Raw genomic sequence first — 14,653 nt, 5'->3', positions numbered from 1 at the left:
ATGTTGCCACATATATGATTTATCACGCAAGAGTTAATTTTTTTATATATCTATATTATAGATTAATAATAATATATTTTATATTATTTTTTATCTCTACAAATTTCGATTTACATTTTTCAATATACTGCTCAATCCCTAATAATTGATTATATTTCAATTAAAAAATCTATGAAGTTATAATATGTCAAATTTACAATTGTAAAAAAGTCAATATTACATTAACAATTTCTTATTAATCACTTAAAACCTATCATTAATATGTGTTTGATGAATAATCTTTTAGTAATCGTTTAATAATAAACGCTTTTATTATTATATGAATCTTTATCAATATCGTTAGCATAATCTATCGGACATCGATGGGAAGAAAGAGTACATTAAAAGCCTCACTCGAAGCATTTTAATCTGTGATCAGCAATAGAACCGAACGTTGAGGCCGCAAGACTACAACCTCGGTTCCGCGTCGTCTTCTAAAGTCGCGCGCGCAGGCTTCCCTCTCCATTTGAAATATCAATTGGTTGCTGCGTGGATCTCATTCCTTACCCAGTCCGGTGCTGACACTTCCGGTGCCTACATTAAATGCGTCATTTCAAGTGCCTTGGATCTGGAACACGCGTTCTGCGCACTTGCATAGCCACTAAATTTCTTACGTGACGAAAGTAATGTGCTCGATGCATACGACCAATAGACATATATTCGCCATATACAATCACGTTCCGCAAATGTTCTTATACACACACACAATTACGAGACCAGGTAGGCAGCACTGGTGAAGGCAGTATTAACAAGCAATTTGAAAATGACCTCATTATTGTCATAAATATATAGGAATTGCTGTAAATAGGTTTGTGTGCGTAGGTAGGCAATTATTTAAACTATTTAGATTCGTAATCAATTTATGATAATACGTTTTTGAACGAATGCCCATTAATTCCTCGATTAGATAATATAAATTAAGGAAAAAATTCCTTTGAAAAAGATCAAATCATATATTTTATAAATAGCAGAGGTTAAACCAATATGATGAAATGCCAATTGTTTTATAATTTGGATAAATCATACAATCATTACGTTAAATACTTATATGATTTTTAGTTATATTATATTATTTTCATTAAATGATACAGTAATTAATACATAATAACAATATCGTATAAAAATAGATATTATATTTATGGCTTCGATAGAGAACCCATCGATAGGATGCATAAACATGCATTGACTTGACAAAAAGTCATTACATTATTACAAAGTAGTTATTTATAAAAACTGATACAAAGACATTAATAATATACAATCAATAAAATTTGAATAAATTGATTTTAAAGCTTTTTCTAAGCTTTTAACACTAAAAAAAAAGTTTTGCGAATATTCATAAATAATTATAATTACTGATCGTTAACTATAATTAATAAGACAATAAATTTTTTTTAAACAATATGTACAATATATACAATATTTTTAACTAATACAACTAGTGGTAAGTTTCCTTTTTTTATATTTGCAAGGTAATTTTTAGTAATAAGTAATAAGCGATATGAATACAAAAAGAAACTGCTATAATTAATTTTTATTAGATTTTTCGATACATTTTTTATAGTTTCTATTGTAAACACTAATCCTCCACGAATAGTTATTATTTAAATGTTCCTGACGAGCGTAGCTACTATTTTTCATAGTACGTATATTTCTCTACAAAACCATTAATCTTTCATACTCCGAAATTCTCTGTTGCTTGTTTCTCGAAAATATAATGTCACGTCATTCTCATCGTATTGATACAAGTCTAATTCATTCAATACCCCTATCGAATTATTTATTTTTATTTAAAATGAAGTATGAGTGTACAATATAAAATGTTTCATATTTTCATTTTATAAGTAAAGAAAAAAACCTAGGCAATAAATATTATCTATCGGTGGAACTTGGAATGAAAATAATTTCGTATTGTAAAATAATGTTAGTATGTGAATAGATTAAGATAATAATTATTACATTCGTTATATATTTAATACTACAATATACATAATATTAATTAAATATTCGTTTTAATCAGGTGATAAATAATTTTTCACCACTTATCTAACTTTATTGATAAAATAATATATAATTTACAGTATTAACTAGTTAATTAATTTCTATTTATATAAAAAATCTTTTCCATATCATCTATTTTTATTCTTAATTAATCAAGATATATTAGTATTTTATGTAATGTAATAACAAAATTTTATTAATCAATAATGACTAAAAACTTTGATTATATACATGAGATATGAATTTAAAAAAATTAATTATTATACTCCATCTAAAAGTACAAATCAATTTTTATTATATATTCGGAAATAAAAATAAAAATTCATGAATTATTAAATTACAAATAACAAGAGAATAGAAATCGAAGAAGAATTGAAAAAAAGAAAATAATAATATATTATTTTTAAACGAAATAGCGATATGTGATTACGAATATTTCCCTATTTGCTATATAGATCTATATTTTATATAATACCCAGATAGCTTGTTCTTCTAAAAGAATTCAAATTGAACTTAAATACATTTTTGAAAATCCGAATTTTATTAATAAAAAAAAATTGATGTATCATAAGATTAATTTTTATATTATTGATATAAAAAAATATGAAAAGATTTAATTAAAAAAGTATTAAGATCTAATATAAAAAGTAAACAAATTACCCGATAAAATGTTTAAAAAGTAATATGTATTAATTATCTTACATTTCTTTATTATTTTATCTAAATAATTTATGGATACTTCCTACATAGGCCACATTCACAGTAAATTATCAAAACTCATCAAAACTAGATCTTATTAACACTATCATAGTGGATAAAAGCCATATGGAGCTACTTTTCGTGTAGAAAATAAAATTTCTTATAAATGAGCAATAAATTATAAATTGAACTATATGAATTCTTATTCATATAAATGTTACATTAAAGACTATGATCACTATATTTATTTTGTCTTAATTTTCATAGTTTTTATTTATTAAACTTATTTACAGCAATTATGCATAGAATATGTATAGTTATATATAATCATGTTTAAAATTTTTATTATCACTATGACTGTCGACTATACTTTCAATGTAACATAAACATAAAAATTTTTTAAATCCAAAATTTAAATAAAAGCAATTTATATTTTTCTAGTCAAACTTTACCTTTAAGATTGTCTCCTACTAATATACTTTTTAAAGTTCATTATTTATGGTAAAGTTGATACTGGATGTTTTCGTTAATATTGTATAGAATAGCTTAATTTCAGTATTTTATAATAATTCAATCATGAAATCACAACAAATAAACTGTAAATATTGTATTTATCGTACTATATAATATGATTATTATGTATGATTATGTATGCTACAAAAATGTTATTAGTTAGTTTTATATCATTCTGTTCGAGAGTGAAAAGAAAATCTCTTGAATTATATTTACTAGAAAATCTTTCAACAGCTGATAAAAGACAATTATCGAACGGATACAAAAAAATAAGCACGTGTGCCTTCAATGCCACAAGGGCATAAGCATGTATTGTTGTCAAGTACGACAACCGTTGCTGCTTGCATAGGCCAAGCGAAGACGTTTGACCAAAAATCATCCCTACCACGATGAGTGCCGGAGAGGGGCAAATCTTCCACTTCACGCATTGCTGCCAGAGATACTCCTTCGACATTCTCATTGTCTAAGCCTAATTTCTTATGAAGTGGGAGAAGGGTGTGAAAATTCATCATGCCGCCGAAAAGCGGCGCGCCCTGATTGGAAAACTAAGACCAGAAGCTCCTTGAGTGGGAACTCATGGCAAGACGCCTTAAAGATGGGAACAAGACAGCGAAAAGGGGCTGTCCGCGGGGGACACCAGAAACACGCAGTCCGCCTGGGCAGCCAAGTGCCTTTTTTCGGAAAAGACAAATCACCAAAAGCTAGAGTGAGCAGTCTTGGGAAAGGTCAAGGAATAGAATATATTTGTCCATGGAAACCAAGTCTAAAATTCACTCAACGCAGAAATAAGTGTTAGTAATTCAAAGCGAGAATATTGCACCCTGATCAGATCAAGAATAGTGCATCCTGGTGAGTATAAGAGTCACGCCGCACATAATTGTGTCCCTCTCACCGCTAGATCAGATCAAGAATAGTGCATCCTGGTGAGTATAAGAGTCACGCCGCACATAATTGTGTCCCTCTCACCGCTAGATCAGATCAAGAATAGTGCATCCTGGTGAGTATAAGAGTCACGCCGCACATAATTGTGTCCCTCTCACCGCTAGATCAGATCAAGAATAGTGCATCCTGGTGAGTATAAGAGTCACGCCGCACATAATTGTGTCCCTCTCACCGCTAGATCAGATCAAGAATAGTGCATCCTGGTGAGTATAAGAGTCACGCCGCACATAATTGTGTCCCTCTCACCGCTAGATCAGATCAAGAATAGTGCATCCTGGTGAGTATAAGAGTCACGCCGCACATAATTGTGTCCCTCTCACCGCTAGATCAGATCAAGAATAGTGCATCCTGGTGAGTATAAGAGTCACGCCGCACATAATTGTGTCCCTCTCACCGCTAGATCAGATCAAGAATAGTGCATCCTTGTGAGTACAATAGTCACGCCGCTCGCAGTCGCTTTGCCGCGTGCAATTCTGTTCAACTCACCGCTGAATCAGAGATTGAATTACGACATCGCTGTAAGTACGTTGATACATATTATCTCCTCAATTATTGTCAGCCGGCGGCAGAACCAGCATAAGACAACCATCAAGATTATCTCACACTCTCCAATCGGAAGTGCGCAGCAATTATTTACCTGTGCAATTTACATCAATTTAACGATTTCAAGGCATCTTGTGTAGTGACACCTCCTATATAAGAAGCCAATCAAGAAATCGTATCTTCACATAAGATCCAAGAAGATTCTACAACATCCATATGTAAATTGTGTAATAAATTGTATAATGAATATAATTAACCAACTCTCACGACTCGTGTACATCCCCTGCATCTCACTCCTTCCCGAGCGTCTGCTAGGGCGGGCGGCAAACTAAGCTATTGAAGCATTGGCAGTTCGAGCCAAGAATTACATCACTACAACTTTCGAACATTTGATCCTACGAGCCGGATTCTTCGGAGAGCCAGATCATTGAATTGTTGATCCTTCGACTCGGATATCCGGAAAGCCGCAGCGTCGGATAGCAGATCTAACGGGAAGAGCCGGTCAGCCAAATCACCGAAAATTCATCCTCGACTGCCCGGATATAGTGAAAATTAGTGTATCTGAACAGTGCTGTGCAATCGTGAGAGTTTAATATTATATTTTACAAGTTCATCACTGTATTTGTTACAAGACGAGGTATTACACTAATAAGCAGCGGTAGCTCTGTATCCTCCCATTTCTGCGTGTAACAACTTATCGTCAAGAGTACAGGAACAAGAAGCAACAGGAGATTCGAAAACTCTGTGCAGAACAATACAATACATATGATAGTAAATATAAAAAATGTTGAACAATGAAGGTACAATAAAACCACAAAGGGCATTAAGAAAGCAATATCAGGAGTGCTTTCCCCACACGCTTACTCTGGGAGTTAGAAAGGCATCCACACAATGGATTCGCATTATACTCTGAAGATAGCACTGGTAATAACCCTCAAGCCAGCATGTCAAGGACACAAGCCAAATGATCTGAGGAAGCAAACGTCAAGACACTGGTCCATTCCACTATAGTCATGGCTAATATACGATCAGAAAACATCACTAAACAACCTTCTTTTCTTATTGATTCAGGTGCTGAATTTTTCTTCGTTGCCAAGAACTCTGTCAGGCAACTCAAGGTTCCTAAAACATTCTATTGTCGTAATTGATGAAATTGGAAGAGCTAAGTCAACAACACAAGGATTAGTGACACTTACTCTCCATTCAACTCCTTCGAACCCCAGTGTCACCATTCAAGTTACATCCTCAATAAACTGACGCCAATTACTCCTTTATTCAAAATAACTTCACCAAATTGGCCTCATTTGAAGGAATTAGTAATGGTCGATCCGCAGTATTTTACACTACGCTCAGTAGACATCATTCTTACCGCAGATACATACGGACAGGTTATGAAACCCCATGTCATCATCCCTTCGCCATCAATGCCAATGGCACAATTATCAGTTTTCTGGATAGCTAGTGCTAGGACCCGTCAATCCCACGAAGATTGTGGATTCAACAGCCTACCAAGCAAAGACACAGGATGATAAAAAACAGCAGTGTCTGAATTACTGTTAAAATTTTGGAAATAGGAAGAACCTCAACCAAGCGAAGGCAATCAATACACACCAGACGAACAGCAGGGTGAGGATCAGTACAAGAATGCTTATTCCTGTGACACCTCCAGGATATGCACAGTGCGAATTCTGTGTAGCAAATCTGTCAATTGTCTTGGTAATTCGTTCAAAACAGCAACAACTGTCTACAGGCTTGATAAAGAAATTTTCAAAAAATCAGGAGTATCGAGATTTATATTAATAGTTTAGAATGGAACATGACGATCTTCATCAGGTTACAAGAACTCCTCCAATATAGAATCAACAGGTCGAATATTATCTGTCGCATCACGGTGTGCTTTAAACCAACCAACAAGGAAGACTGGGACCTACAGATGATTCTAAGGAGAGACGAGACAGGAGCAGTAGTGCCATACCATTTCCCAACAGTCACCCACGGAATAAAGTTGCCCCATTCCTGGCAGTCAGTACATTTCTCCAATTGGTGAAAGACGAAGGAAGCAATTACCCTCTAGCCGTGCCTTCCACCATACATGGAAGCTATGTTGTCGACATTGTTGGAAGTACAAATACTCCAGAACAACAACTAATTGAAGTGGTACTCTAATAACAAAACTTCTGCATGGCGGGCGGTTTCCTGTTAGTAAAATGGTATGCAACCCACCAAGATATAATTTTCGCAATCAATGCTAATTGGAATGATAACTCAATATAATCGACGATTACCACGCAAATGCCTGGCTTAACATGGTCTCACCAGAAGATGGTTCATTCACGATGGGAAAGGCTCCGGCGCCAGTGAACAACACGACCAATCGCCTCATGTTATCAGAAGTGGCTCGGATATTTGATCCATTGGGCTTTACGGCATCCAGTGTGATAAAGATTAATATAATCAAGCAGGAGCCTTGATTACACAAGCTACAGTGAGACGAGAGACCACCATCACAGCTTTCCTCACAATGGTTAACATTCAGAAAGGATCTCTTCGACCTGATAGAATTATTAATATTCGCACAACATAAAGATGACCTTTTCCATGGAGCGACATGGTTTTTTCAGATTTAGCACTATAGCCATTTCGACAGTCATGCACATATTCGTCGATGGCTCGGAGAGCACCAAGACTGTGCTGACATACTAAAAAAATAAGGCGTGCCACTTTCACTGATGACCATAACACGATAGGAGTTGACTGCTGCACTGCTTCTATCGAAACTAATGCACTACATCCAAGCCAAATTGAAATGGAGGTAAATGTAACACCCTGTGGACAGACTCAAGAGTGACTTTCGCATGAATAAAATCCCGTCGAGCGAGATGGAAGGAATTGGTGAGAAACAGGATTTCAAGCATTCAGGATCTCACTCCAGGTGTCAACTGGAGATATGTTTTTGGCAAAACAACGTAGCTGACCGTGCCACACGAGGCGTAACTGCATCTCAGCCTCAAGATCACTCACTATGGTGTGAACCGACCACCTTGGATGAAGTCACCCTAGTCATCAAGACGACTGTATCCTTGTGAGCATAAGAGTCACACCGCATGCATTTGCTCTGCCGCATGCAATTGTATCCAGCTCACTCTTGGATCAAATCAAGATTCTACATCATTCAGCTGAAATTCAACCCAGCAGAGTATGAGGAAAACTCGAAGAAGCAGCACACATTCTGGAAAACAAACATCCAGCTATTCTTCTCCGCCAATCACAACTCACAGATCTCGTCATTGAACAAGCACATTTCCGCACCCTTCATGGAGGTACTCAACTCATGCTAGAATACATACGACAAAGATGCTGGATTCTTGGTGGAAGATTCCCTGTAAAAAAACACGTACTACAATGCATTATATGTAAACGACAAAGGGGAATTCGCGCCAAACAGCTGATGGGACAACTTCCAATAACAAGAGTGACACTATCAAGACCTTTCACACACACACAGGAGTTGATTATGCCGGCTCCATAACCATAAAAGCATGGAAGGCCCGAGGTGCAAAAACCCATAAAGTGTGGATTTGCGTTTTTGTGTGTGTTGCAACATCGAGGTAGTCAGCGACTACACAGCCGATGACTTTATATCCGCATACAGAAGATTCACAGCCCGACGATGAATTGCCAACACATTGCATTCAGCCTGTGGTACAGTAATAGGAGCAAATGCCGAACTTAAAAAATTATTTGCCAAGGCAATGCTGATCATCAAAGGTTAGAGAAGATGCTCTCTAAATTGTGTAATAAATTGTACAATAAATATATAATTAATCAACTCTCATGACTCTTGTACAGCTCCTACATCTCACTCCTTCTCGAGCGTCTGCTAGGACGGGTGGCAAACTAAGCTATTGAAGCATTGGCAGTTCGAGCCAAGAATTACATCACTACAACTTTCGAACAGAAACATATAAATTGTACTCATATATAGATTTATACGATTTTATCATTACATAAATTCAATTAATGTAATGTTGATTACTTATGCAAAAAGTAAATATTCAATATATATTTCAAGATTTTTTAAGTATAAATACATTGCACCATTAATGAAATAGTAATATAATTAAAATACATTATGTCACTATAGATACAACGTATAGAAACATATTTAAACATATAAAAAATAATAAAAATAATACATTAAAAAGTAACAGCAAAATTTACAACGAGAAAAAAGCATTTAAATTAATGGTGCATCGTTACTACTTATCTTAATAATTAGTTATTTTATAAGTGAAATTTATTATATATATATATATATATATATATAAATATTTTTTATTATATAACATATAATAAAATAGCTTATTAATTGTTTTGATAAGAATTTGAAATTTAAATCTTCATCCATTTTTTCAACTTTTTTAACAAAAACATATACTCTTAATAAATATTTGGATAAATAGATATGTATATATTATAAACTGCAATTATATTAATCAAACCAAAGTGTAGATTTGTAAAAAATTTTATTTTATTTTACGTGTGTGCATACGCCCGCAATCCTTTCTATACGAGATTATTTATCTCTTTTTCTATAATGAACTTCTTTTATTATGAGTATAAATATATTAAATATTAGATATTTTTTCATATAGTAAATTAAAGCTTGAAGTTGTAATTAAATCTTGAAGTTCAATAAAAAATATATATTTAATTTTACACACAAAAAAAGTTTGAAAATAAATAAACTTTTTTATAGTCATATTTTGTTTTTAAATTATTGTATAAAACATTATATAATAAATGGAATAAAAAATTTGTTTGTCTTTTTATATTATAATAGTTTGATACACCATAAATGATTTCCAATAAATTATGTTAATTTAAACTTAATAAAAATAGTGAACATAAGTATTATGATTAGTATAAAAAATAAGGTAGTTTCAAATAAAAAATCTGCTTTTACATTACAGTTTTATATCATCTTTAAACTAAATTAAAGCGTTAATATTAATTCATAAGATGCCTGAGTATTATTTAAGCGTAGTATTTAATCTTGTGATACAATTTGAATTTTATTTTTACTTTTATTTATTATTTTCAAAATAAATAATACCGTGAATAAGATGTCAATATGTGAGGTATTTATAAAAGTGAAAATATTTTGAAGAAAATAGTTCAATTTTAATCTTTAATTTACTGAATAGTAATATTTAGTGAATAGTAATAAATTAATAAAAAATTAATTTTACTCTTATGATTTGATATTGACAAAAAAAATCTAGATATTAATTTCATTTTAAAAAAATAAATAGTAAATTATATCTTATAACATAACAGGATGAATAATAGTTTAATGCATTTTAATCTGAGATTATAATTCTGAGATATGTAATTATTCGTAATTTCACGATATTTGATAGATGGATTTTATCGATAAGCACATTTTATCACTTACTCATCTATCATAAATTTAATATCGCAATCAATATCGCATTCGAAATAATAATAATATCAATAAACGATGTAAAGCGGCAAGGCTGAAGACCGAGATGATCAGGCAAAAAAAAGATATAAGTTCGCTATAAAATTAAGAAATGGTAAGACCGCGTGTCAACAGCATGATAGACCTGGAATAAAAGCTGTTTCATCATATGAATTTGATCTCACGTGATCAAAATGCGTGCACAATTATAGAGATGCTGTTATAAAGCACGGGCCTACATAACCAGAATTGATATCAGTGACTCCATTGCGTCGTTCCCGGAATCGTGATGATGATGCTTCAAGTCCGCGTAAATACGATTTATTATAGCGGGGCATCGAAAAAAATAAGAAAGATGACCTTTTCGTTATTCTATTTTTATTTTAAATGACGAAATGAAATTTCATCTTGTCATAAAAAAAGCGCCATTTTCGTGAATTAAAAGCTAAAAATTATCCAATATATGTAATTTCAGAATCAAATAAATAATTATAATTTTTTATTTATATCTGATCATGCAATTTCAATGCTTATTTAATAAATGTGTACTGATGGAAAACGATCTTTACTGAATATCGATATTCTGGCACTTCATTAACTTTACAACATTTATTGTTATATAATTAAATGAGTTTTACATCGTTAGATTAGCCAGCGATTGAATTACGGCAAAATGTCAAAAATATTTGATGTCTAAGATCATTGGTAGATCAAAATATTTATAAATTTGTATTTATAAAAAAATACTTTTTCTGCATAAATTTTTTCGATATGTCTCGATATAAATTTGTTTATATATCTCTTTATTAGTAGGATTTACATATTTGTTGAAATATCTATATCAGAATTATTAAATCATTTTAATCGCCATTTTTTAAACCATAAAATAATATTATTTTAATTTGTTTGCAATTAATCAGTAATATTATCACATCTATGTGGCACAGGGGGAAATGCATATAATTTAAATATTTATAATAATAAAAATCCAAAACGATATTAAGTGAGCTTTAATCTGTTATTATAGTTCTATGAATTCATAATTGAATTCACGGGTGAATGGATTTTATTTTGCATTCATATATACAAATTTTATATACAAAGGTTTTTAAAATTTTGAGGAAACAATCTGCAAATGAGAAATAACTACAATAGTGAATAAAAATTAATAATAAATGTATTAAACTATGAAAATAGTTAAAATTTTATACATACGTATGTACTTTTAATAAGTGCATCTTAATATTAAGATAACATTATAAATACAAAAGAAAATCTAATCTCAATTCAATTAGTATACAGAATAAAAAATTGAAGATTATATTATAATTCAAGACATTGTTGAAAAGCTAATCCTGAGGTAAGAAATTATTTGACCTGACAATTCGAAAATAAAAATTCCAACAATATTAATATGATTAGACAATTTTATAATGAATATAATGAATATTGAATATGAATATGTAATATATATATAATGAATATTATAAATACAATGTTAATAATATTGCATTATATATCAAAAATATATAGAGGATATTTTTATATATTAATTATCATTTAACTATCAATATAATAATTAATAACTTTTATATTCTTTCACATAATCGGTTGCAAAAATTTTTGTTTGCAAATAACATTTTTAGTAAGTCAATATACGTACTTTTAGAGCCTAGGATTTAAACATTAAGCACTTGAATTAGTACAAGGATTTGAAATTTGATTAGTTTGAAATAATTTCGAATATCTCAATTTTTTAATAATCAGTATATAAATGATTAATATAAATTGAAAACAAGAAATAGCAGTTCATCAACTTAAATATTTAATGTTGATTTATCATTCATAATATTTAAATGTTTTGCTGAAATTACTGATTTATATTGGTCTCTTTCGTCGAAAATAAAATTATAATTTCTTATTTTCTACTTATACAACCTTCTGATTTTAATCTTTCAGAAAGATTTACAAACTTATATACAGACTATGTAGTGAGTTAAAAGATCTTAATAAGATTATAACTTATAAATTTAAACTTAAATTTAAACGAAATGAATAGTTTTTTCCTTGATGCAGAGTCAACTTTACTAAAATTAACATTAAAATAAACTAATTATTAAAACTAAAACTTACATTAAAATAAATTAATTTTTCCAATTATTTTAAATTATTCAATAAATCATTCTATAATTGTTATCTAATTATTAGGAAACATGTATAATATAATAATTATAATCCGCGCAGAAATAAAAAAAATACTATCAATGTAGCGATTTTTATCATTTTTACTAAATTCCATACCTTATGTATATATGCCACACCTTTCTCAATTGTATTTTCATACAGTTTTATTATATTTATACAGTTTAAAACTCCGATCCTCATTATTGTCTTATGCTTTATTTATGAAGCGAAAGTTATAAGAACAATAAATGTTTAAATAGAAAAATAGAGAGATAATTTATTTAATTTAAAACGTGTATCTTCTGATGTGTACACGCGACTGGACGATTGATAATAATGAGCACGTGTACATGTATTGTATATTTGCAGAAGTTCGCAAGAATGCTATCTCGCAATTGTTTATTTTTCTTTCATTATTAAAAAGCATTCTGCACGTCGAGACATCATCATCATTTTTTATTGGGCATATTTTACAAAATTTAAATTTAGCACATTTTCTTCAAGCTTAATACTTAAAACTTATCATTCAAGTTTATATTGATTTCTAAGATTTACTATATCCTTTGCATAATTAAAGAATATTATTAATAATCGTGAATCGAGTATCAATGCTTGAATTTGCTTATATTCGTAAATATTTATTTATTTTTTGTTTAACTAATCATTGTTCGAGCGCGTGATAAGGCTCAAATAATATATAACCTTACTGGAAACGAGTCTAATAGGTCAAGGAAGCCAAAACCAAAAGTAACAATAACTTCAAATATTTAATTTCATTTAGCCATAAACTTCCGAAGAATAATAACGTAGGGCCAATTGCGTTTTTTGGACAATTCATATTTTTATAATTTTTTATTGCAAAAGAAGTGTGAACTATCTTTGTTCTAAAAAAATATATATATTTTTATATATATATTTTATAAATATTTATATTTTTCATTAAATATATTTCATTTTTCATATTGATGTGTTAACCTTACAATATTTTATTACAACAACTCTTACTTGTCATCTTTCTATTATGATTAATCAATCTAAATATTATAAATAATGCCATATAATTTTTATCTGTTAGATTTTTAATAAAAAAAGTACATAAGTACTTGGATCCTAGAATTATAATAATAGATTAAATAATTATACTAAATCTCTTTAATAATAATAATAATAATAATTTTTATTATTAGTTATATCTTTATATTTAATTAATTCAGATTCATATACCGATTTTTGTTGAATTTAGATTTTATTAAATATATTATTTATTGAATAAAGACGTTATTATTTTGTGATGTCGATGCTTTTAATGAGACGCAGACTTATAATCGCATTTGAAAAAAAGTATAATTCCCTTTTTATCTTACAATGTATTATTACGATAACTTTTATAAAATTTTATGTTCCTGCATTTCATATTACAAAAACAAATAAATTAATAACGTAAAAATAAAATTAATTGTTTTCGTATTTGTTTTTTTTCTTAATGAAATAAGAAATAAATATATGTACGTGCTAAATAATATCTTGTATCAATTATAAATTTAAGGTTATACAAATGTTACATATTCCAAATATTATGTAAAATTTCAATCTATTTATAACCATTATTTGTTATATTTCATAAAAATATTATATAATTTGTTTTTTTTTTTAATATAACAATTTTTAATTTTAAGTCTAAGTATTTATATTAATAATTATTATAAAACTACTTTCATACTGCTTTTCATAATCCTATCTTTCATAAGACACTTATGATGTTTTAAATCATCGTATTAAATTATTTATGTTTGAAGTTCTAAAAGTTATTGTAAAATGAAAATAGTAAAATCAAGAATGTTAGAAAGATAGATAAATAGAAAAAAAAATTAAATAAAGGATCATGCCTCTGCGGCATGTTTGTAGCGCGTGTTTCACTCGCTAAAAACATGAGTGAGAAGATATTATCTATAGTAGCGACCGTCGTCCAATCACACGTCTTTCTTTGTCTCTTCTTCCCTGTCTCCTCCCTCTCAGTCAATCGTCTTCTTCTCGCTCTCTCTTTCTCTCTTTCTTATTCTTTCATGCTCTCTCTCTTCCTATTTTTCACTACTATCTACTTCTCACTCAGTCTTTCTTACTCTTTCCTCGTTCCACCCGAACAGCTGCCAAAGAGTGCAAAGGTCGCACTACTCATCCAAGACAGTTGTGTGTATAATCCCGTGTATATTCAGTTCTTCTCTCTTGCTCTTAGATCGACATCGTATC

The sequence above is a fragment of the Ceratosolen solmsi genome, unplaced genomic scaffold (assembly GCF_000503995.2).
Source record: "Ceratosolen solmsi marchali unplaced genomic scaffold, CerSol_1.0 scaffold10, whole genome shotgun sequence".
NCBI classification, from domain to species: domain Eukaryota; kingdom Metazoa; phylum Arthropoda; class Insecta; order Hymenoptera; family Agaonidae; genus Ceratosolen; species Ceratosolen solmsi.
This window is presented reverse-complemented; position numbering follows the sequence as displayed.